Consider the following 25,847-nt stretch of genomic DNA (forward strand, 5'->3'; position numbering starts at 1 on the left):
TGTTTGGCCAGGAATGAAATTGCTAATACCAACAGGCTTAGAAAGTTTCCACTGCTGTTTCAGCTTCTCCTTTAAGAGATCAGATCCGTTGGCTTCATCCAAATGGCCATGTGAACAACCTTTCCCTGTGCATGGGGGTGCTTTAGAAGAGGAAAATGAAATCACTGGTCCATCTGAAAATTCCCCAGGAAATGGGCTGCAAAGCCTACTTCCTGACTCCAAGGAGGGCAGAGGCTGAGTCATCTAATCCCTCCCGACTAGTATTCACTTGACTTGCACCAAGTAGGTCAGCTGGAGTCGCCTGAATTCTGCTCTCCGTCCTCGTGAGCAGCCACCCCCTGCAGTGGAGCTACTGGAGCATGCTGGGTCTGGTCTCTTCTGCGAGGTCTTCACTCGGCCTCAGCCCACAAGGTTGATGTTATGTAACCTCTCTAAGCTTTTCTTTTCTCATTTGCAAAATGGGGAGAGTCACACCATCTACCTCTCAGGGCTGTGACAATGAAAAGAGACACTGTACATGCAAGTGCTGTATAGACTTCAAGGTGCTCTGATCACTCAGCTCACCCATTTCAGCAAGTGATTACTGAGCTCTTGTCTAGTGCCTAACACTGGGCAAGGCGCTGTGCATAATAAAGAGTTAAAACATGGTTTAGAAGCCTGGGCAACATGGCAAAACCTTGTCTCTACTAAAAATACAAAAAACTAGCTGGGCATGGTGGCGTGCACCTGTAGTCCCAGCTACTGGCGTCGGGGGCTGAGGCGGGAGGATTGCCTGAGTCCAGGAGGTTAACTGCAGTGAGCCGAGATCGCATCACTGCATTCCAGTCCTGGCAACAGAATGAGATTCTGTCTCAAAAAACAAAACAAAACATGGTTTAGACTTAGTCTTGGACCTCAATAAGCAAATTAAGCAGAATAATGAAGCAAATACGTATGACAGTTAAGGAACCATTCAAGATAATAGATCTCATAATTACGTTATTTGGATCAAGGGTTATTCAGGTGAGAGTGCTCAGGTTAGAGAGTGAAGCTGAAGACAGCTTTTAAGAAATGGTGCAAGAAAGATGAGGAGGTCAAGGAGAGAAAGCAAGAAGGGTCAACAAAGAGGCCAAGGCTGAGTGGGAGAGAAAGCCGGATGGGGAAGGTGAGCCTGTCTACTGGGGGAGGCCGCCAGATAAAGGTGATGTCTTGAAATGATTAATGTGGTGGCAGGGCACAAGAGCCACAGACAAACCAGCTGGCCAGTGAGTTAGTCCTGGAGGTGACAGGTTTTAAGCAAGGGTGAAGGCATGGGAGTGGCAAACACAGGAATGAGTAACACCTTGCATTTCTGTAGCACATGACGCCTTCCCCTTTGCTTTCATGTGATTTATTCCTCACAAACCTCTGTGAGCTAGGCAGGGTGAGCGTCAATCCCATTTCACAGACGAGGAAGCTGAATCTCAGAGCCAGTGCGTGGTGAGGCTGAGAAGTGAACCCAGTTTCCTGAGATAGGTGCTCCTTTGACTGCCTGTGTAGCCTCCACATTTGATGGGCAGGAGATTTACCCATGAAGCTGTTTTATTTTTTTATTTTTTTTGGAGACAGTCTTGCTCTGCTGCCCAGGCTGGAGTGCAGGGGTATAATCTCGGCTCACTGCAACCTCTGCCTCCCAGGTTCAAACAATTCTCGTACCTCAGCCTCCCAAGAAGCTGGGACTACAGGTCCGTGCCACTACATGAAGCTAATTTTTGTATTTTTAGTAAGATGTGGTTTCACTATGTTGGCCAGGCTGGTCTTGAACTCCTGACCTCAAGTAATCCTCCCGCCTTGGCCTCCCTAAGTGCTGGGATTACAGGCATGAGCCGCCATGCCTGGCCTGAAGCTGTTTTATTAAAACCACACAAGTTCAGCAATCAATCCTCCCTAACTCCTTTCAGATTAACAGTGGAGCAGGGACAGGAGAGAAGAGGAGAAAGGCAGGAGGTGCTCAGGCCTCGGAATCTGCCAAGGCTCTCAGGGGTTCTGAGGTAGTCAGGGCAGGAACCACTGCACGACACTGCACTGTACAATGCGGTACCTAAGTGGTTAAGAAGGAGAAAAGAGAAGGGCAAATGAGACATCATTCCAAGGGTTGGAGCCTCAGTTCATAGAACCTGGTCTTGCCATCAAAAGCTGGGTGGAGCAGAAGATATTCAGTCCATGGAATTGGGTGAGAACTGTGCCCTAAACGGGGATGTCGTATCAGCTCCATGTGCCTGTGCTAGCTCTTATTTTTACCCTTCACGGCCAGAGTAAGAAAGTTCCATGGCATTCCAGAAGACTGGTTGTGAGCAGTGTGGCCACAGATGACTTCCTGCACTTGCCCTCCTCCAGTGAGGACGGGTTCTGCTGGGCTCTTCCAGCCTCTCCATCTCCCAAACTCATATCCCTCCACATACCGTCCCAGCCAAGTCAGTCCCCAGTTCAATGGCCTGTCTGTGAAGCCTTCCCCAGCTCCCTCAGGCAGAGGCAGGTGCTCCCTTCTGATTCCCACAGAACCCTCAGAAGTCCCTATCCCACTGTGGGCTTTCTTGGTCTCAAAAACTTCCCTGCCAGGCAATGGGCAGCTTGACCGCAGGCACCATTTTGCATTATCCTGTACCTCCGGGATGGGACAGGCTCAATAACTGTTGGTTAATGTAGAGCCCCCCTGAGTCTTCAGTCAAACTGAAAAAGTTCTGTCCAATTCTCGACTTTCTGCTATGCTCCCACCACTCTTTGGAGCAAAAGTGAGCTTCACAGAAGTCTGAAGTCACCTTCATTTAACTGTTTTGAATTACACCAAGGTCTGACTCCTTGAGTTGAGCCAGTTTGCGTTCCTCTTATCTTGCAGCCTTTGCCTAAGCAATAGGCTGTCCCTTCTGTTATGTGGGATTCCATTACTACTCCACTTTCCTCCCCAAAGCTACAAGTTTTAAAGGATTTTGCCTAAAGGATCATTTTCCCATGAGATGTCCAAATTATTAAAGCCAGCAAACGCATTTCTAAACCTCACACACAAAAATTGATATTTAATTTAGCTTTTACAACTTTTTCACGTATAAGTGTTTGATATCTATTCATCTTTTGAATTAAAGCTCTGAACATATTATGGTCACAGACCTTCATTGCTGCTTTTGTGAACAGTAAGCTGGTCTAAATCCCAGAAGGAATCTTTTGTCTCCTGTTCATCATACCCAGCCTCCAAAGTGGAATCTTAAAACCACCTCCTCTTGGATGCTTTCCCAAAAGAATTCTCCCAATTCTCTACCAGTCAACATAACTCTCCTTCCCCTCCCCTGTCAAAATGTATTTGTATCTACCACATCTCTCCACACATGCCAACTGAAAGTTAATGTCCTTGAAGATAGGAACCACCTCTACATTCCACCATGTGCCTAGAACTGACGGAGTGATCATCTGGGATAATTAAACATTACTGATTGGTATAAATGTCACAAGCTAAGGGTAATTACCGAGCTTGAGCATAAATGCATACATAAAATGAAACTGAAACTTGAGAACTCGTTTTAAATGTAGCATTTTGAAACTGATATGCAGAGTCTTTCAGTATTATATCATATTGTTAACCTGCCTGGTTGGCCCTTTCCCTTTTAACTAATGATTCCGAAAAGGATGATTTGGGGTGATACATGCCTTCTGTATTTATCCAAAACCCTTTTCAAAATCATGAGACCGCCTCTGGTTTAATATGTCAATGGAATATTCACTGTAAAGGGCATGGATATTTAAGAGGTTTGTTTCCTTCACAATGTGTTGACAGAACTCTCAAAATTTCTTTCTTTGAAAAAGAAAACTAGAAATTATTTGAAGACTGTGACAGAGTCATGTCACTGGAATTGGAAGCACAGCTGTCCCTGTGAGGGCCCAGGCCACGAGGAGAGGAAATCATGTTGGTTCACTGACTGGGCGGGGAATCCTTGAAGGAACAAATCCAGGGTGCAGCAGGAAGTTGCCTGGGTGGGAGGTAGTGGCTCTTGTCCAGCCTGAGGCCTAACCAAATCAAACACACCCGACCACCTTGCATTTACAAAAATCTCCTCTATTTGGGATGCTGGGTGAAAATCCTAAGACCTTAGGCCTGTGTGCTTCTGAAGAAGTCCATATATGTGAAGCAGCTGCCTCTTTTTCTCTCAAGCACTGCCAAACACCTTAGGCGTCCCACTGAGATCTAGCTATGTGCTTATGGACAGCTATCTTCCAAACTGGGAAGAACCAAATAAGATACTCTATATCCTTTTGTTTCTCCGAGGCTCTGGAACATAATCTGTACACGTTAACTCGGTATGCCTGCATCTCATGTAGACCTGCCTCCTGAATCCCAGGGAAGAGGGCAAGATCATATCAGTATCAAGAAACACTAGCATTACATCATTGTGTGAGTAAGATAAAGCAAGGCAGAACAGAAAGAGCTGCATTTGAATTTGGACATTTGAGACCTGGTTTAAATTTGGTTCTGCATTTACCACCTGTGGGATCTTAGGCACGTTACTAAACCTCTCCGCTATAGAATGGCAATCATGACTTTTATGTTGCAGTGTTTCATAAATAACAACTATTAGTGTGATCTAGATTCAGGGTTGAGGCTCTTTTGTAGAAACAGCAGAAGATAGCAACAGACTGAAGGAATAGTCATGCCGTCTGGGTGAATAGCAGGTTGACTCTTGGTTCAGGAAAGATGAAGGTGGTATGTGGTTCAGGTATAGTCAAATACACGACCAATAGCAGCAGCAGCCATAACTCTCTCCGAAACATAAAGACCACACAGAGTGTCCACATAGGTGCCAGACACCACTACTCAAAGAGCTTGTTCCTAGGCCTGCTCCTTTTTAAAGAGATAATTTAATTTTAAGTTTCATGAGGGGCCAGGCAAAGTGGCTCATGCCTGTAATACCAGCACTTTGGGAGGCTGTGGCAGGATGAACGCTTGAAGCCAGGAGTTTGAGACCAGTCTGGGCAACAAAGTACAACCCTGTCTCTACAAAAAATAAACAATTAGCTAGGGGTGCTGGCACGTGCCTGTAACCACAGCTACTCAGGAGACTGAGGCAGGAGGATGGCTTGACCCTAGGAGTTTGAGGTGGCAGTGAGCTATGATCGCACCACTATACTCCAACCTGAGTGAAAGAGCAAGACCCTGTCTCTTAAAAAAAAAATTCATGAGGGAGGGACCATGTCTTATTCATGCACCTGATAGAGTGCTTGGCCCAACAGGTGTTCAATAAAATAATTTCTAATAAAATTATAATAATAGGCTTAACCCTGTTTCTCAGCATAGAGTAAAGGAAATAGAACACAGGCTATAAGTAATGTCAAGGCAATATCCCTTTCAGCATTTTCTCAATATGTATAGTTGGCCAAGTACTACTAAGTACTATCAGTCAAATACTATTAGAGCCCCTGATGTCATTGTCAATGTAAAAAAAAAAATGACAAGAAAAAATCCAAAATATCTCAAGATTATTTCTATTGAATAGCCTCAGTTTGCTTTTAATCTTTCCACAGCCCATGTTCACATCTGTGGCCTCCCTTTTATGGGCTCTGGAGCTGTAAATCTGAAAGAAGACAGATAAGGTAGAAACCTTGTTAAACAAAATCCCCATCAAAATGACAGACATTCAAACAGGAGTGGCCTGCCTTTATCTCCAGTTACCACCCAGTCTGTTTCCCTTTTACAAAAGGTTTGCTGTATGAGAAGGGAACATTTTACCCAGGAGACCGAAAGTCACTCCCAGCTAGGCATTTCCCAAAGGAGTTGTACTGTATGTTCCAGAGTGCGGCTGCTGAGCTAACTATCTGGGTTGCAATAAAATGTCTTGATTTTTATCCATGGTTGGACAGATTGAGTTTTCTGATAACCCCAGTCCATTTCCCTAGAAATGCAGGTATGTATCCATATGCTGACTCATTCCGGGTGCAGAAGCACAGTCTCTACAGAGGGTGGAGACTGCAAAGGTGAATACTTCCAAGATGGAGAGGAGAAGGGGGAAGGGAGAGAACAAGAAAAACAACTGAGAGGAGTGTTCTGGATTGATTATTTACAGACAGTTTGCCAGCAACAGATAAGGGATAGATCACGGCTGGCAACCATTACTGGGGTGGTTTCTTTGGGTCTTTCATTTTAAGATAAAAGAGATTTGACATGTTTATTAAGTAATGTGGTTACCCTGGAAGCTGGGCATGTACTTCTAGTGATAACTGTATAGCAATTACTTCTGTTGGTTATAAGCTTCAGCTTTTGTTTGCTGAAATGTGAGATTTGGTTATATCTTTGTAGGTATGAGATACTTTTAAAGGGATAGTGTTTAGTAAATTTAAATATATAAAATTTGCCTTTTATTGGCAAGGATCACAATAACAGCTTTGTAGGATTTCTCCGCAAGCAAATAATCTCTACGTGGACATCAAGACTTTACACTAAGATTCTGAAGATGATTGAGTCAATGGATGAGTATAACTAACTTTTGGAAACTTCAAGGCAATTTAAGGAAACTGCAGGAGGACCAGAAACGATCAGAAAGGATCAAGAGCAGGGAACCAGGGCTGATCCAAAAAATGAGGGCCGGCATTTGTGATCTTGGGAGGAGCCACCCCAGTGTGGGTCAACTCCACAGCATTAGGAAGACCAATTCATCAGAATTACCTTTTCAAGAAATGGATCTGTTCCTTGTCACATTCTTAGAATAAAGACTTATCTTTATTACTACTAATTATAATGTTTTGGTTCATTCTTTTACAAATGATGCAATATGTGATACATACCAAAGAATACTTGTAATACACACTTAAGGTCTGAAACATAGCGGAAGAACAGAACATGACTGAATCTACGCTCCCTCTCAGAACAAAGACAGGAGCCACGAGCTGAGGCGACCTTGCCATCCCTCTCTCTCTATTGTCTCCCTGCCGCTCTCTCCAGAGATAATCACTGTCCTAAAATGACTGTTTATCACTCCTTCATTTTTGTTTGTTTTTTAGAGACTGGGTCTTGATAGGCTAGACTCAATTTCCAGGCTCAAGGTATCCTCTTGTCTCAGCCTGCCAAGTAGCTGGGACTATAGGCATGTGCCCTGCGGCCAGGACACCTTCACTTTTTTAGAAACATGGCTTTAATGCAGATTTCTATATCCCTAATAAATAAATGGACTAATTGTCTGGTTTTGCTTGTTTTTCAGCTCTTTATATAAAAATTCTACCGTGTGTCTCCTGGAACTTGCTTTTTTTCAGTCAATATTAGGGTTCTAAGATTTCATCTTTATTGTCTATAGATACAGTTTGTCATTTTTACAGTTGTATAATAATGTAAACTTGACACTATTTATCCATTCCTCTGTCAGTGAACCTTTGGGTTTTTGGGTTTCTTCTAGCTTCAGCCCCAACTAGAGACACTGCCATGATTATTCTTGAACATGTGCTCACCAGCAATTCTTCCTTTTCCTCCTGGGCATAGCCAAACAAATTTTGCAGCCTTCCTGCAGTGAGGTGGAGCCAATGACTAAATTCTGTGTGTTGGAGAGATAAATGCCACTTCTGGGCCTGAACCCTATGGCCCCTCCCATGCTGGCCTGAAGAAGAGGGTGCAGTGGAGGATGCTGAGGCCATAGGAAATGGTGGAGCCACTAGAGAGAGAAGCTGGTCCCAGAACGTCTGCGAGAAGCAGAGTCCTCCTTTCATCCATAATGACCACCACTGAACTGACAGCACAGGAAATAAACCTTTACTGTGTTAGCCACAGAGATGGGGGTTGCTTGTTATAGGTGTTAGACTTTCCTGATAAAACCTCCATTTCAAAATACATTAAAAGTGTGTGTGTGTGTGTGTGTGTGTGTGTGTGTCTAGTCAGTGTAAATGAAGCAAGAGCTGGGCCTGGGGGTGGGCTCTGCCTCATGCATTTATGGGGGAGTGAGGGAGTTGTGGAGATAAAAGGCACCAGGAGGGATCTCCTAGTGGAGCTGTTCTGCCTCTTGATTGCGTCAATGTCAGTATCCTATCCTGGTTGCTGATATTGTACTACAGTTGTACAAGATGATACCATTGGGAGAAAGTGGGTGAAGGGTACACAGGATCTTTGTATTCTTTCTTTCTTTTTCTTTTCTTTTCTTTTTTTTTTCAAGACAGAGTTTCACTTTTTTTCACCCAGGCCGGAGTACAGTGGCACAATCTGGTCTCACTACAACCTCCGCCTCCTGGGTTCAAGCGATTCTCCTGCCTCAGCCTTCCAAGTAGCTGGGATTACAGGTGCCTGTCACCACGCCCAGCTAATTTTTGTATTTTTAGTAGAAATGGGGTTGTACCATGTTGACCAGGCTGGTCTCGAACTCCTGACCTCAGGTGATCCACCCGCCTCGGCCTCCCAAAATGCTGGGATTACAGGCATGAGCCACTGCACCCGGCCTTTTGTATTATTTCTTACACCTACATGTGAATCCACAATTATCCCAAAATAAAAAGTTTTAATCATGAAAGACTTACATGGTAAATATGGAGAAGTATTAACAAAACTATGAAAGGTAGTTCCTCCCTTGTTTTTGGAACACATAAATAAAGTGGCTTCAGGTACAGACGACAGCCGTTAGATGTGTGAAAATGCCAACCTTTTACTCTTGGTTTCCTCACCTTAAAAACAAGGACAATACCTGTCCTACCAACTTCATAGGGGTTGGGGAAGATCAAATTAATTAAGATGATAAATGGGAAAGTACTTTGAAGTGCTATAAGATCTTATTACTAACATCGAAGAGACAATTCTAGTAACACTTTGGGAATGACAGAGGATACTATCAATCCACTTACATTTATGAGTGAAGAAGAGCTGCAAAGCTGCAGGTGCTGAGCCTTTGTATTAACTCAGTGACCAAGATGGAGGGGAGGTTAAGAATTGCACATTCATGGCAATAAAATATCAAAAGCACTTGCTGCAGGTGCAGATAGGGTGTGTAACATGCTACTTTGCATGTCAGAAAGAAGAAAGGTGGCCGGGTACGGTGGCTCATGCCTGTAATCCCAACACTTTGGGAGACCCAGGCAAGCGGATAATCTGAGGTCAGGTGTTTAAGACCAGTCTGGCCAACATGGCAAAACCCCATCTCTACTAAAAATACAAAAAAATTAGCCTAGCGTGGTGGTGTGGGCCTGTAATCCCAGTGACTTGGGAGGCTGAGGCATGAGAATCACTTGAACCCAGGAAGTGGAGGTTGCAGTGGGCCAAGATAGTGCCACTGCTCTCCAGCCTGGGCAACAAAGTGAGTCTCCAACTTAAAAAAAAAAAAAAAAAAATAGAAGAAGAAGAAAAGTAAGAATATGCACTCATATTTATTTTATTTACATAAAGAAACTCTGAAAGGCCTAATTAAAAAAACTAACACAAGTGACGAGAAGAACAAGGCAGACTGGGAACAGGTGGGGATGGGACTTTGCCTATCGTGTATTTAAAAAATTAGGTGAATATACTGCAGATTCAAACCTTAAAATAAAAAGGTACATTCTTAGAGAGGGTCCCTATATTTTGTATGTGGGGTGGGGAGGGGCAACTACTTTTTGTTTTTCTCAAAGGCTTAGCTCCAAGAGTATAGAAATTAGCTGAGTATTATCACTAGAGTGTACATGTGTATGTGTATGTGTGTGCACATATGTGCATGTGTGTATATGAATAGGACTGTACATGGTGGAGAATTCTGGTCAAGCCCTACCTCCTTCCCATCCCCCAAAGCTGGCAATGCCCAGGAGTCATGGAGGACCACTGGAGCAGCTACTCTTGCTTTTCAGCTTTCTGCCCCTTAGGCCATTTTGTTTAAGAACACCAATTGATTTAATTGTGTCTTTTTTTTTTTTTTTTTTTGAGACAGAGTCTCACTCTGTCACCCAGGCTGGAGTGCAACGGCCTGATCTCAGCTCACTGCAACCTCTGCCTCCTGGGTTCAAGTGATTCTCTTGCCTCAGCTACCCAAGTAGCTGTGATTATGGGCATGCGCTGCCATGCCCAGCTAATTTTTGTAGAGATGGGGTTTCACCATGTTGGCTAGGCTGGTCTTGAACTCCTGACCTCAGATGATCCTCCTGCCTCGGTCTCCCAAAGTGCTGGGATTACAGACGTGAGCCACCACGCCCGGCCTAATTGTGTCTTATATAGGGAGACTGAGGCTGATCTAACACACTTTATAGGGCAAAACTAGATCAGAATTAGAAGCCACGGTCCTTACTCCCACTCCTTCCCTGTGCCCACTGGTCAGTACATCCTTGGGTCAAACGTGGATTGAAAAACTAATGCTATCTCTGAGTAGCAAAGTTAAGTCTGGGTTGTTTCAAAGGACTTTCTAGTTGTTAGAAGAATCAAACTTGAAAAGCTGAAATCAAGAAGCAATTCTTTCAGATTGTGTTGGTTTTCTGTAGCCCCCATGACCTCTGGAATAATGGAAACAATGAATGATGTTGGGGTAAACTGTCTTTGAACATTAGCATGTAAAGTCTTTGTGTTTACTCTCTGTGGAGTCCACTGAGTCTGCAATTTTAGGCTGTTCACCTCCCAGAAAAATGGGTCTTTTGAAGTATTTTGTCCCCTTGGTTAGAGGCCAACTCAGCATGTTTTCATCTTCTTGTAAATACAGTGTTCAAGCACCATCCCATCCAAATGGGTTCTACCTTCTCATTGACTGGTTGTGGTGGAACAGTATGAACTGAGGGTTTTGGCCCACTCCATTCTTCCAACATAAAACAAAGGCTATGCCATTTGGAGATGCTTTTGTTGCGACCACAATTCATTTCTGAGGTCTCAATCAAACAAAAGCTCAAGGATAAACTTTGCAAATTCTTTTTAATTTGCCTGACATAGGAGACAGTTTATAATACATATGAGGTTTCCAAGCATATCGCCAAATAAAAAATGAGAAATATTAGCTTAGCCAAAGAGTTTTTTTTTTTTTTAAAGACAGGGAATCTGTGTATATAAGACTGTGAGTTCCTCTAGAAAAGGAATGTCCCATTCCGCCCTGTATCTTTAGTATCCAGTATGGTATCTGGCATAAAGAATTTGCTTACTTTCAGCTCTCACCTGGGAGTATAAAAAAGGCAAACCCCATCTCTACAAATGTTAAGTCCTATAAACTAAATAAGATTCCATGTTTAACCTGAAAGCCACGCTGGAAAGACTAGTATAGAACTAAATTTATATCTTTATTGGAAAACAAAGCTGAAACGAGACAATGGTTTAGAGCAGAAATTGATGGGTGGTTGGCATTTAAAAATCTGAATGTAATTGCTAGTTCTCTGGCCTCAATCACACTGACGGATTCCTTTTGGCAATTATCTTCACTAGGCTTGCCTGTATGCAAAGTTTCTGATTACTGGCAGGTACTATGGTTTCCCTGGAGACGGGGGAATTGTTAATCCACCTTTTCAACACTGGGAGAGTTCAAAAGACTCATAGTACAAAGAGAAAGTTCCACAGTTGGGAGCATCAGAGGTAACAGTGGGGAGCCCCATAGCACCTCATTTGCAGAAAGGAACTAGAAATTAGGATCCCTACCCACCGCGTGCTCTGAGGTTGGAATTCTGACCATATACATGTGTAGGGTCTGGTAGCTGTTACAGAAGAGACAGTACAGTTGTAGTGTGCCCCCCAACTCCTTTCAAATCATGCCACTTACCCAGAAAGTGGCACTATTTTATGGCACACTAGGAAAATGGGTAAGGCTGGCAGAGGTCACTCACTGTGCGCTCCGGCTCCCCCAAGGACTGAAGAGGTCAGCAGCCTATCTGTAACCTATCCCTAACCCATCAGTGTGTCCCAGCACATGGACTGGGAAGCTTTAGTAAACTGCTTAGAACAAGAGATCTGGAATCAGATGGTCTTGGTTCAAATGCTCTGTCCTTCAGCTACTAGCTATGGGACTTCTGGCAAGTTACCCTATCTCTAGGTGCTTTCTGTAAAATGGGGATATCTGGTAGCCCAACCTCACAGGGCTGCTGAGAGACTTATATGGAATTATTGTATTTAGCACAGTACTTTGCATATAGTAAATACTCAATAAATTACATTATTTATGTATAACAATGGTATTATTATTATTAATACTAATAATCCCCTCCCCTCTCCTCCTCTCCTTCCCTTTCTTTCTTTTTTTTGTTTTGAGACAGTGTCTTGCTGTTACCTCAAATAAGTGGAATCATGCCATATTTTTTCTTTCGTGAGATAAATTGCTTCACCTTTCACCTACCAGAGGGCAAGGGTTCAAGTTTCCCCAAAGGTCATTCTCAGTTTAGAAGTTACTCCCCAAAGCCTCTCTCAGTACATCCTAGATCGGGTCATCTCAGGAATTTGGATCACCTCTTTGGGAGGAAACGTGTATCAAAAAGGTTTCGAGTTCCAGGCCACTTCCTGTCCAGTGTGACATGTGACTGAACAAAAGAGTTCAGTCAGGCCAAACAGTTCAGCACCATCTGGACTGGGGACAACCAGCGGTTTGCAGGTTGGAATGGACTCTAGGTTAAGCTGGTGAGAGCCTCCACCACACCTTTGTTCTAATGTTCTCTCATTTATTCTTTAACTGGATGTCCACAGGCTCCTAAAACTCATTATATCCCTAATGGAGCTCAACATCTCCAAATCTGTTCCTGCTAAAGTAATCCCTGCCTCAGATGATGGCATCATCAGCTACCTAGATGCCTAAAAAAGAAATCTGGGGATGATCCTATTTCTTTTCTGTCCCTCATCTTCTACTTGGGATCAATCACAAAGTTTTTCAAGTTCTGATATGTTTCTTACACATTTTTCTTCCCCTCTGTCCCTACTATGACTCCCCTAGTTCAGGTCTAATCTTCTTTTGCCTGGACTGTCTTTTTAGGTCCCTGGTCTCCATCCCAAATCATCTTTTATGTAATACCAGAAAAGCCTATTTTTATAAAAGCAAATATATGCCACTTTTCTGCTGAGTGCTCTTCAATAACTCCTTGCTATCCTCAGGATAAAGTCACATTTGTTAGCCTGCTAGGCAATGCTCTCTGTGTTCTGCCCTCTGACTGCCTCTTCAGCTTAATCTCTTACTACTTCTTGGGGTCCACCAAACATTTAGGAGACTGGAAACCACTCTCAGGTCCTCACTTCCACTCTAAGATTTCTTCCCTCCGTGCGTTTGTTTACGCCAGGCCCTCTGCTTGGAATGATCTTGTGGCCCTCCTCCTTTACCGTGTTGGGTGACCCTTCACTGTATCCTCATAACATCTGGTGTATGCCTAGACATGCACTGTAAGTAATATTTCATTGTTACTTTCATATGTTCATTTTCCCCACTAGATTGTGAGCTATTTCAGAGCGGGTATCTTTCATCCTGGTATCCCTGAGTCTTGACAGCACCGGAACCAATGCAGGTGCTCAATACATGATGACCAAAGAGATAAATCCATACACACATGAATAAAGTATTGCATAGGTCAGGTCTGGAGGCCACTGGAAGGGAGGGAAGGGAAGGGGAGGAGAGGGGAGGGGAAAAGGAGGGGAGGGGAGGGGAGAGAAAGGAAGGGAAGAAGGAAGGAAGGACAAAACTCACACTGGAAAGGAAAAAGTAAAACTGTCATCTGCAGATGACATGATCATGTACATAAAAATTCTAAGGAATTTACTAAAGGTCAATACACAAAAGTCAATTATATTTCTATGTATTAACAATGAGCCATTTGAAAATGAAAATTTTTAGTCTGGGTGCAGTGGCTCACGCCTGCAATCCCAGCACTTTGGGAGACTGAGGTGGGTGGATCACTTGAGGTCAGGAGTTTGAGACCAGCCTGGCCAACATGGTAAAACCCCGTCTCCACTAAAAATACAAAAATTGGCTGGGCATGGTGGTGCATGCCTGTAATACCAGGTATTTGGGAGGCTGAGGCAGGAGAATCGCTTGAATCCAGGAGGTGGAAGTTGAAGTGAGCTGAGATTGTGCCACTGCACTCCAGCCTGGGCAACAGAGTAAGACGCCTTCCCCCCCACCCCCCCCCAAAAAAAGAAAGTGAAAATTTTTAAAAACTTCATTCATGATAGCTTAAAAATATACTTAGAAATTAATTTAACAAGAGATGTGCAAGACCCATATATTGAAAACTATAAAACATTGCTATGGGAAATTAAAGAAGATTGAAATAAATGAAAACATACACCATGTTCATGAAAGGGAAAACGCAATTCTTTCCAAGATGGCAATTCTCCTCAAATTGAGGTACAATAGATTCAATGCAATCCCAATAATGCTTTTTGTGAAGAAACTGACAAGCTGATTCTAGAATGTATAGGGAAAGGCAAAGGATGTAAAAGTCTAAATAATTTTGAATACAGAAATACAAAGTTGGCTGGGTGTGGTGGCTCACACCTGTAATTCCAGTACTTTGGAAGGCCGACGTGGGTAGATCACCTGAGGTTAGGAGTTCAAGACTCTACTGGCCAACATGGCAAAACGCTGCCTCTACTAAAAATACAAAAATTAGCCGGGCGTGGTGGTGGGCACCTGTAATTCCAGCTACTCAGGAGGCTAAGGCAGGAGAATTACTTGAACTCGGGAGGCAGAGGATGCAGTGAACCAAGATTGCGCCACTGCACACCAGCCTGGGTGACAGAGCAAGACTCCATGTCAAAAAAGAAATACAAAGTTGGCCGGGCGCGGTGGCTCACGCCTGTAATCCCAGCACTTTGGGAGGCCGAGGCGGGCGGATCACAAGGTCAGGAGATCGAGACCACGGTGAAACCCCGTCTCTACTAAAAATACAAAAAAAAAAATGAGCCGGGCGCAGTGGCGGGCGCCTGTAGTCCCAGCTACTCAGGAGGCTGGGGCAGGAGAATGGCGTGAACCCAGGAGGCGGAGCTTGCAGTGAGCCAGGATCGCGCCACTGCACTCCAGCTTGGGCGACAGAGCAAGACTCCGTCTCAAAAAAAAAAAAAAGAAATACAAAGTTAAAAAACTTACACTACACGATTTCAAGACCTACTCTAAAGGGAAAGCACAGGCACACAGATCAATGGAACAGAGTAAGAATTCAGAAGCCTGGGCGCAGTGGCTCACGCCTGTAATCTCAGCACTTTGGGAGGCCGAGGTGGGCGGATCATGAGGTCAGGAGATTGAGATCATCCTGGCAATGGCGAAATCCCATCTCTACTAAAAATACAAAAAATCACTCGGGAGGCTGAGGCAGGAGAATGGCATGAACCTGGGAGGTGGAGCTTGCAGTGAGCCAAGATCGCACCACTGCACTCCAGCCAGAGCAAAAAGCGAGACTCATCTCAAAAAAAAAAAAAAAAAAAAAAAAGAACCATGTCCCTTACCTTATACCATATACAAAATTAACTTGAAGTGGAACACAGACGTACATTTTAGAGCTAAAACTAGAAAGTTCCTAAAAGAAAACATTTTAAAAATTATTTGTGAACTTGGTTAGGCAAGAATTTCTTAAGCAGGACATAAAAAGCATGGCTCATAAAATTTAAAAATGATAAAATTGATTCCATCAGAATTAAATTTTTTTTGCTCTTTGAAAGACACAATTAAATATTCTCAACTAATATTTGCAGAACAGGGAACTGACAAAGGGTCTGTATCCCAATGTATAAAAAACTCAACTCAAAAGTAAAAATAACAGCCCAATTAAAAAACAAGAAAAACTGCCTGGGCAGCATAGCAAGACCTCATTTCTACAAAAAATAAAAAATTAGCCAGCTGGGTGTGGTGGCTCACACCTGTAATCCCAGCACTTTGAGAGGCAGAGGTGGGTGGATTACAAGGTCAGGAGATCGAGACCGACCTCACCAACATGGTGAAACCCTGTCTCTACTAAAAGTACAACAATTAGCTGGGTGTGGTGGTGTGCGCCTGTAGTCCCAGCTACTTGGGAGGCTGAGGCAGGAGAATCGCTTGAACCTGGGAGGTGGAGATTGCAGTGAGCCAAGATCCCACCACTGCACTCTAGCCTGGGCGACAGAGTGAGACTCCAACTCAAAAAATAAAAATGAAAAAAAGAAAAAGTAATTAGCCAGGTATAGTGGTGCATGCCTGCAGTCCCAGCTCCTCAGGAGGCTGAAGTGGGAGGAACACTTGAGCCTGGGAGGTAGAGGCTGCAGTGAGCCTGATGGTACCACTGCACTCCAGCCTGGGTGACAGAGCGAGAATCCGTCTCAAAAAAAAAAAAAAAAAAAATTAGCTAGGCATGGTGGTGCATGCCTGCCGTTCCAGCTGCTCAGGAGGCTGAAGTGGGAGGAACACTTGAGCCTGGGAGGTAGAGGCTGCAATGGGCCTGATGGTGCCACTGCACTCCAGCCTGGGCGACAGAGCAAGACCCTGTCTCAAAAAAAGAAAAGAAAAAAGAAAAAGACTTAAACAGATGCTTCACAAATTAACTTACCTGAATGGCAGATAAGCATAGGAAAAGATGCTCAACATCACTAGTCATTAGGGAATTGCAAATTGAAGCCACAATGAGATACTATTATATATCCTATAATGGCTAAACTTAAAAAGAGTGACAATATCAAGAGTTGGAAAGAATGTGGAAAAATTAAACTCTCACACACTGTCAGTGAAAATGTAAAAGGTGACAGTCATTTGCAAAATAGCACAGCAGCACATCACTGAGTTAAAGTACGTTTACCATAGGGCCCAGCATTTCCACTTCTACATTTTTACCCAAGAGAAATAAAAGCATATGTCCATACAAAGACTTGCACTTCAATTATGTTCAAGGAGAACTATTCTCTCTTTCCTTTTCTTTTTATTTTATTTATTTATTTATTTGAGACATAGTCTCGCTCTGTTGCCCAGGCTGAAGTGCAGTGGTGTGATCTCAGCTCACTGCAACCGCCACCTCCCGGGTTCAAGCGCTTCTTCTGCCTCAGCCTCCCAAGTAGCTGGGATTACAAGTGCCTGCTGCCATGCCAGACTAATTTTTGTATTTTTAGTAGAGATGGGGTTTCACCATGTTGGCCAGGCTAGTCTCGAATTCCTGACCTCAAGTGATCCGCCCACCTCAGCCTCCCAAAGTGCTGGGATTACAGGCATGGGCCACCATGCCAGGCTTCTTTTCTTTTTCTTTTACTCTGTAACCCAGGCTGGAGTGCAGAGGTATGAACAAGGCTTACTGCAGCCCTGAACTCCTGGGCTCAACCAATCCTCCTACCTCAGCCTTCTGAGTAGCTGGGACTATAGGTGCATTCACCACACTGGGCTAATTTTTAAATTTTTTTGTAGAGAAAGGGTCTTGGAATGTTGCTCAGGTTGGTCTTGAACTCCTGGCCTCAAGTAATCCTCCCACCTCAGCTTCCCAAAGCACTGGGATTACAGGCCCGAGCCACTGAGTCTGGCCTAGCATTATTCTTAATAACTAAAACTTGGCAACAAATAAAATGTTCAGCCTCTGGTAAATGCATAAACAATGGAATGAAAAAATGAAATACTACTCAGCAATAAATGAGAACAAAACATTGACACACACAACACCATGGATGGATCTCAAAAACATTATACTAAGTAAAAGAAATCGAATACAAAATAGAATAAACTAGAGAAACAGAAAGTGGTCAACGGCTACCTGGGGCTGGAAGTCAGGGGAAGAGACCAACTGCAAAGCCTTACAAGGCCTTTTTTTTTTTTTTTTGAAGCGGAGTCTTGCTCTGTCGCCCAGGCTGGAGTGCAGTGGTGCCATCTCGGCTCACTGCAAGCTCCGCCTCCCAGGTTCACGCCATTCTCCTGCCTCAGTCTCCCGAGTAGCTGGGGCTACAGGTGCCCGCCACCACACCCGGCTAATTTTTTGTATTTTCGGTACAGATGGGGTTTCACCTTGTTAGCCAGGATGGTCTTGATCTCCTGACCTCGTGATCCACCCATCTTGGCCTCCCAAAGTGCTGGGATTACAGGCGTGAGCCACCACACCCGGCCACAAGTACACTTTTTAATGTAACAGAAAATGTTATTTGTCTTGATTGTGGGGCTAGATCTATGCCTGTATATGGTTGCCAAAATTTAAGCATTCACTTAAAATGGTAAATTTTACCATATGTAAATTGTACCTCAAAAAAGATGGGAAAATGTACTCTATGAACTCATGAAAGTTGAATCTGTGCAGTTGGTCAGTATACAATCTGCAAATGGAAAAGTCATTAAACCTCAAATCAGGGCATTATTTTCTGTTATTTTCCTTATGCTGAACATTAGTCAGTACTTCAGGCCAATACGAGATGCCAACAGTCCGATACTGGACACGTATTGCTGTAAAGCACTTACCTGTCCAGGCTGGGTGTGGTGTCTCATGCCTGTAATTCCAGCACTTTGGGAGGCCGAGGCAGGTGGAGCACATGAGGTCAGGATTTCGAGACCAGCCTGATCAACATGGTGAAAACCCGTCTCTACTAAAAATAAAAAAATTAGCTGGGTGTGTGTGTTGGTGTGCGCCTGTAATCCCAGGCTGAGGCAAGAGAATCGCTTGAGCCCAGAAGACAGAGGCTGCAGTGAGCTGAGATTGTGCCATTGCACTCCAGCCTAGGTGACAGAGTGAGACTCCATCTCAAAAAAAAAAAAAAAAAAAAAGAAAAAGTGAGCCATTCAAACATATGAAAAATACTTAATTGAATTTTAAGAAACTTCATTTCTAGTCCTATTCTTCCACTAATATCATGCATGACCTTGGGCCAGGTACTCAGCCAATACCTCAGTAAATGATAAGAGTTTTCAGAAATTCTCAATCTGAAGTCCATGCATCTCTATTCACTGCCCCTGAAAGCGTCCTTGGATTCAGGGCATCTGGGAATTTGGATGGGAAAATGTGTATCTTTACACATTTTCTTCACATAAACATGTATCTTTGTTTTTACAACCTTTAACTGAAATTTAGCATTTCCTTCAATTATGGATATAGGTAACAATCTGCAATGGCTTTAGCAGTAATAACTTTGATAGAAATCACAGGAATTTTTATATTAAATTGTGTTGCCCATATCTCAAAATATTATTTATATTTATCACATTTCAAAATTATGGTGGTTATTAGATTTGCTACTGGATATTATTATTTAATGTGTTAACAAAGAAGCTATGTATCTGCTAAAGAAATGATATTTCTGATTATAGATACATCTCTATATCATAACTTTTTAAAGACTTGATAACAGGTTCCATATAATCGGTTTCCTTTTCAGCACAGTATATTTTATTTTAGGCAAAATACCTTGTTCTACAGAACGGATCCATGGAATTCACCAAAAGAATCTTTCACACACACACACACACACAGTTTAAAACTTCTTAGCTAGGCCAGGCATGGTGGCACACACCTGTAATCTCAGCACTGTGGTACAAAAATTGGCTGAGTGTGGTGGTGAACACCTGTAATCCCAGGTACTCTGGAGGCTGAGGTGGAAGGATTACTTGGGCCTGCGAGGCCAAGGCTGCAGTGAGCCAAGATCATGCCACCACACTCCAACCTGGGTGAGCAAGTGAGACCATGTCACAAAAATATAAAAACAAAAAAAACAAACAAAAACTTCTGAGTTAGATGGCCTCTAACCGTCCATTCTAGTGCTAAGAATTCTATTAAAAACTGGTATAAAGACTGGATGGCAGCTGGGCGCTGTGGCTTATACCTGTAATCCCAGCACTCTGGGAGGCCAAGGTGGGCGGATCACTTGAGGTCAGGAGTTCAAGACCAGCTTGGCCAACATGGTGAAACCCCACCTCTGCTAAAAATACAAAAATTAGCTGGGCATGATGGTGCAAGTCTATCATCCCAGCTACTTGAGAGGCTGAGTCAGGAGAATCGCTTGAACCCAGAAGGTGGAAATTGCAGTGAGCCAAGATTGCACCACTGCAATCCGGCCTGGGTGACAAAGTGAGACTCCATCTTAAAAAAAAAAAAAAAAAAGAATGGCTCAGATTCTAAATGAAATAACTAAAAACACTTTTTCTCTTCTTTTCTAAATAAAGGCTTTCAAGATTCACGGATTCTTACTTGTTCGTATCCTGATTTGAACAAAGTAAGTGTTAAAAAAAACCTCACGTTTGAGACAAACGGGGAAATTTGAACACAAACTGGGTATTAGGTGATATCAATTAATTAGATATCATAATATTACCGTCAATACATCTTTTTAAAAAAATCCTTATCTGGTCTGGGTGCAGTGGTTCACGCATGTAATCCTAGGACTTTGGGAGGCTGAGGTGGGAAGTTCATGAGAGGCCAGAAGTTTGAGACCAGCCTGGGCAACATAGTGAGACTCTGTCTCTATAAAAATTTTTTTAAAGATTAGCTGGGCATGGTGGTGTAAGCCTAGTCCCAGCTACTCTGGAGGCCGAGGTGGGAGGTCCCTGAGTCCAGGAGTTTGAGGCTGCAGTGGGCTAGATGATCATTCTACTGCACGTTGGCCTGGTCTACAGAGCAAGACCCTGTCTCAAAAAAAAAAAAAAAAAAAAAAAAAAAAAAGAAAAAAAATCCTTACCTGTTAGAGATACATAGTGAAGTATTTATAGGTAAAATGATATTTCCTTTGCATCAAAATATGCAGGAAAATAAAAAATTAAAAAGGAGGCAGGATGGAAGAAACAAGGTATTCAAACTGTGATATGGGTGATAGTGGTTCACTATATTTTTCTTTCTACTTTCACGTTTGTTTGAAATTTTTACAATAATTTTTTTTTAAATTAATAAGTTCTCAGGACAGATCCAACCCACAGAAATGTCTGGATTGTACTCAGTTAAAAAAAACAAAAATGGGCTGGGCGTGGGCATGCTGGCTCATGCCTGTAATCCCAGCACTTTGGGAGGTCGAGGTGGGAGGATCACCTGAGGTCAGGAGTTTGAGACCAGCCTGGCCAACATGGTGAAACACCGCCTCTACTAAAAATACAAAAATTATTCGGGCATGGTGGCACGTGCCTGTAGTCCCAGCTGCTTGGGAGGTTGAGGCAGGAGAATCGCTTGAATCTGGGAGGCAGGACTGGAGTGAGCCGAGATCAACAATGAAGAGGATAGAAAGGAGTGTGCAGTTTGCCACAGTTCCTACTCCTCCAACTGTCTTAGAACCTGGGCTACTCCCATATCTAAATCACCTCTTCCTCAGGAGGCATTTGACCTTGTAGGTTAACATGAACTTTGTATGACAAACCATTATAATTGACCACATTCACTATGTCTAAACAGGTTAAATCACATTTTTGGTAATCAGTAGCTCTTTCATTCCTTAATAAGCTGCTTAGTTTTATTCTTTCAATGGCCAGAAGTGAATCCCTACCTTGAGCCAGTAGTTTGTGCCACAGGACAGGGGATTATAAACGAACAACCTGTTACCTCCACTGAGGAACAACTCCAGCTTCATGCCCTGTTGCCTTCAGATCAGTAATGTCTTTGCTGAGACATGCACTCCATTCCTGAGAGATGAGACAGTCTCCACATCTCTCTGACCTGTGCATGGCTGCAGACATTGACCCTCTGCTCTTGTTCTTGGGGCTAAGAGGGTCTCTGTGAAGCTCTAAAGGCTTTTGAAATTTATCACACATACTTGGGGATACTGTCAAACAATTATCTGAAACAGTATAGTAATGCAGTTTAGCACATGGGATCTAGAATCTGTTCCTGGATTTAAACACTAGCTCTGTCATTTAATCTTGCTGTGCCAGTTTTGTTATTTGTAAAATGGGTTATTCTGGCAATTAACCTCAGAAAGATGTTCTGCAGATTAAAGAACATAACATATGCAAAGTACTGAGAACAGTGTCTAGAGCATGGTATATACTCCACACAGTTTTTTTTTGTTTTTTTTTTGAGACAAAGTCTTGCTCTGTCACCCAGGCTGGAGTGCAGTAGTACCATCTCGGCTCACTGCAACCTCCACTTCCTGGGTTCAAGCGATTCTCATGCCTCAATCTCCCAAGTAGCTGGGATTACAGGCGTACACCACCACACCTGGCTATGTTTTTTTTTTTTTTTTAGTAGAGACAGGGTTTCACCACGTTGGCCAAGTCTTGAACTCCCGACCTCAGGTGATCCATCTGCCTTGGCCACCCAAAGTGCCAGGATTATGGGCATGAGCCACCGCACCCAGCCTTCACTCCATACCTATGAACTGTTATGACTATTATTTTCAACTACAGCAGAAGCTCTGGACCAAAATATAATAATGCCCATGCTTCACCAATGTCAACAGTACTTTAATATTAATTCTAAGAAAAGGTTACACTGAACTAGATCAATAACATAAGAGCTACTCTGTAAACAGCTTCCTTTCTTTCACTGGGTAAGATGAGTTCTTGAGTTATAGTTGTTAATTTGAAAGCATGTCAAAAATCACTGAGAAGTCAAAATTGCTAATTTTTCCAGACCTTTCTTTGTCAGACACACTTGCTTTAGCAATTACTTAATCCAATAATTACAACTGAAAAGACTCATACAAGGTATACAAGAGGGCACAGGGGAAAAATTCATTGCATGATTGTGCGAGTGATTTACAACCTTCTTCCTTCAAAGAAATCCTTTAAGGTCATTAAAAGGGGTCACGTAATTCTAAGGTATTATAATGAAGACAATATTCCCAGTGAAGATTAATCCAGTAAATTATCAAACTAGTGTCAGAAATTACAAAACAGGCTTTCTGGAAGTAAACTCTAAAGATGAAACAGAAGTTTCAATTTGAGTCAAAAGAGTGACAGTGGTTGCTGAAGGACTGGAACTCTCTGAATTGTAAACCGGGTGAAGGGTGTGCTTGTGTGTATAATCAAGATGAAAACCACTTTGCCTAGTAGAGCTAACCATTTTCAAGGAAGTCTCAGTATAAAAATTAACCAAAATGTAAAAGTATCTAAAGGACTCAATAATTCTCATAATTAAGGCAAAAAGACATTTAGTAAATTTTCTTTTATCTTTTTCCATATTCTTTTATCATTTAGAACAATATTAGAGAACTGATTGGTTTGATATTTTGTTGATAATTAATTTTTGTTCCTGTTGTTTTGATATTTTTCTTTTCTTTTTTTTTTTTTTTGAGATAGCGTTTCACTTCTCTTGCCCAGGGTGGAGAGCAATGGTACGTTCTTGGGTCACTGCAACCTCCGCCTCCTGGGTTCAAGCGATTTTCCTATCTCAGCCTCCCAAGAAGCTGAGATTAAGGTGCCACCACGCTTGGCTAATTTTTGTATTTTTAGTAGAGACAAGGTTTCACCATGTTGGCCAGGCTGATCTCGAACTCCTGACCTCAGGTGATCTACTCGCCTTGGCCTTCCAAAGTGCTGGGATTACAGGTGTGAGTCACTGCACCTGGCCTGATAGTTATTAATACTAGAAATGATAAATTACTAAGAATCTTTACATCTGATATGAGGTAAACATGGTAATTCTAAAATAATAGTACACTTTTTATAGACTTGACTTGAAACAAATTCTAACACATAGCATTGTGGTTTTTAATTATTTTACTGATTCTGATTTGCTCTTCAAATATATTCCTTTATATAAAGATGTGATCTGTATCCAAAGAAGTAAGCAAGTTTTGAGCAACATCACCGTTTTGGTTTTACCGATTAATGTAGTAGCCATCTTGTTTGTTGCATGCTAAATATTCTACAACATAACACTTTCTGTAGAGGGGAGATGAAAGTCTACCTCACTTTGCTCAGGAACTCAGTGGCTGCTACTACTACAGCTTTGTGTTTTAGTGGTGAGGTGACAGTGCGACAGCAATGCAAATAATTTCCTTGGTTATACTAGGAATTGGAGAGCCTGACAAAATCAGAGCTTGGCAGAAGCATTTGTAGCAATAAACAGAAGCTTCTCATTTTTACTTAAAATTTCAAAAGCTGTCCTGATTTCTAATTTATTGGCCTTGATTACAGGCCTATAAGGAAAGAATTATTTAAATGACTACCAGAATTAGTCTGAAGTTGTTGATTTCCTCTGGCTTAAAAAAAAAAAAAAAAAAGTCTTACCAGAAACTGTGTTCTCTGAAAAACAAAATAACTGTTTTCCATACTTAATGTCAACTTAAAACCAATGAATGAACAAATGAACAAATAGATAGTTAAAGTTAAATACAGAAAGAATAATACTAAGACATCTGTGTGAACATTAGTCATTTAAAATAAAGAAAAAAATCAGAGTAAGAACCCTTACCATTCATTAGATTGAATAAACACTGCCACCCCAGCCCCAATCCATTATAACAGCTATGAAATGGAGGAACACAGCAATCAAAGCCTTGCAAAGATACGCTGGAAATAATGCGCAGGGCAAAATCCAAAGAAAACTTTTTTTCTCTTTTAAAAATATAAGACTGTGGCTGGGCGTGGTGGCTCATGCCTGTAATCCCAGCACTTTGGAAGACCATGGTAGGTAGATCACGAGGTCAGGAGATCGAGACCATCCTGGCTAACACGGCAAAACCCTGTCTCTACTAAAAATACAAAAAATTAGCCGGGAGTGGGGGCACATGCCTGTAATCCTAGCTACTTAGGAGGCTGAGGCAGGAGAATATCTTGAATCCGGGAGGCGGAGGTTGCTGTGAGCTGAGATCGTGCCACTGCACTCCAGCCTGGGTGACAGAGCAAGACCCCGTCTCAAAAAAGAAAAAAAAAATGATTGTTTATAGCAATGTCAGAAAAAGTTATATTGTTGTGTTTATATTATAATATATACAGATGTAATATATATGACAATTAATAGAACAAATAAGCGGGAGGAAAAGGAGCAATGTCATTTTATTTTACCAGAATGAAGGCATTATTAATCTTAAGGCAATTATGTTAAAGATGCATATTGTAATCTCTAGAATAAATCACTAAGACAGTAACTCAACATTAGGTAGCTAAAAAAAAAAGTCAACAAATGCCCTTCCCCTTACTCACTGTGTTCCAGCCAGGCCTGCTTAAGCAGAGCTCTTCACTGCCTCAGGGCTCAGGGCTTTTGCACAGGGACTCCTTTCCCTGGAATCGCCTTCCTTGGCTGTCTGAATCACTGCTAAGGTCTCAGCTGAAATGTCACCTTCTACAGGAGGCCTTCCCTACCATCGTCACAGCAACTCCTTCTTATTCTCTATTCATAGCCTTTTACTTTGTTCCATCATGCTATTTGTCACTGTCTGAATTTATATATTTGTTAAGTTTACATCTTTATTGTCTGTTTTTCTCATTAGACTTCATTAAGAAAGAAAAGAAGCTGGGTGTGGTGGCTCATGCCTGTAATCCCATCACTTTGGGAGGCTGAGGCAGGTGGATCCCTTGAGCCCCAGATGTTTGAGACCAGCCTGAGAAACAGCAAAACCTCGTCCCTACATAAAATTAGCTGGGCGTGGTGGCGCATATGTATAGTTCCAGCTACTTGGGAGGCCGAGGTGGGAGGATCACCTGAGCGCAGGAAGTTGAGGCTACAGTGAGCCATGATTGCACCACTGCGCTCCAGTGGTGGGAGAAAAAAGACCTCCTCCAGAGCGAGACATGTAACACATGAGGCTCTCATATAACTGTGTCTTGCATAAAGTAGACAAGTCATAAAGTATTTGTTTTAAAAATGCCTACCATTGTACTTCACCTTGATCTAATCTTTTTTCTCATCAACTAGACAAGAAGTCGGCAAACTTCTGTGAAGGGTCAAATATTTTAGGCCTTGCAAACCATAAACTGTCTCTGCGGCATATTCTTCCGCTTGTGTTTTCTAACAATCCCTTTAAAATATAAAAGCTACCCTTAGGGCAGGGCGCGGTGTCCCACGCCTAGAATCCCAGCACTTTGGGAGGCCTAGGTGGGTGGATTGCTTGAGGCCAGGAGTTCAAGATCAGCCTGGGTAACATGGTGAAACCCCATCTCTACTAAAAATACAAAAATTAGCCG

The 25,847-nt window shown here is 42.6% G+C and overlaps 1 protein-coding gene and 2 long non-coding RNA genes across 29 annotated transcripts in view; 1 reads left to right on the top strand and 2 right to left on the bottom strand.

Annotated features, from left to right (window-relative positions):
• BABAM2 (BRISC and BRCA1 A complex member 2) overlaps positions 1-25,847 on the bottom strand; it is a 456,851-nt gene that overhangs the window by 65,514 nt on the left and 365,490 nt on the right. The gene's annotated exons all lie outside the window — the stretch shown is intronic.
• On the bottom strand, positions 12,126-14,966 carry LOC144333826 (uncharacterized). The gene is made up of 2 exons (XR_013402911.1): positions 14,738-14,966; positions 12,126-13,797 (listed from the first exon to the last, which is right to left on the bottom strand). It is a non-coding gene; the product is annotated as an uncharacterized LOC144333826 (long non-coding RNA).
• LOC144333839 (uncharacterized) lies at positions 13,797-18,575 on the top strand. The gene is made up of 2 exons (XR_013402927.1): positions 13,797-14,718; positions 18,109-18,575. It is a non-coding gene; the product is annotated as an uncharacterized LOC144333839 (long non-coding RNA).

This window comes from Macaca mulatta, chromosome 13, assembly GCF_049350105.2.
Source record: "Macaca mulatta isolate MMU2019108-1 chromosome 13, T2T-MMU8v2.0, whole genome shotgun sequence".
NCBI classification, from domain to species: Eukaryota; Metazoa; Chordata; class Mammalia; order Primates; family Cercopithecidae; genus Macaca; species Macaca mulatta.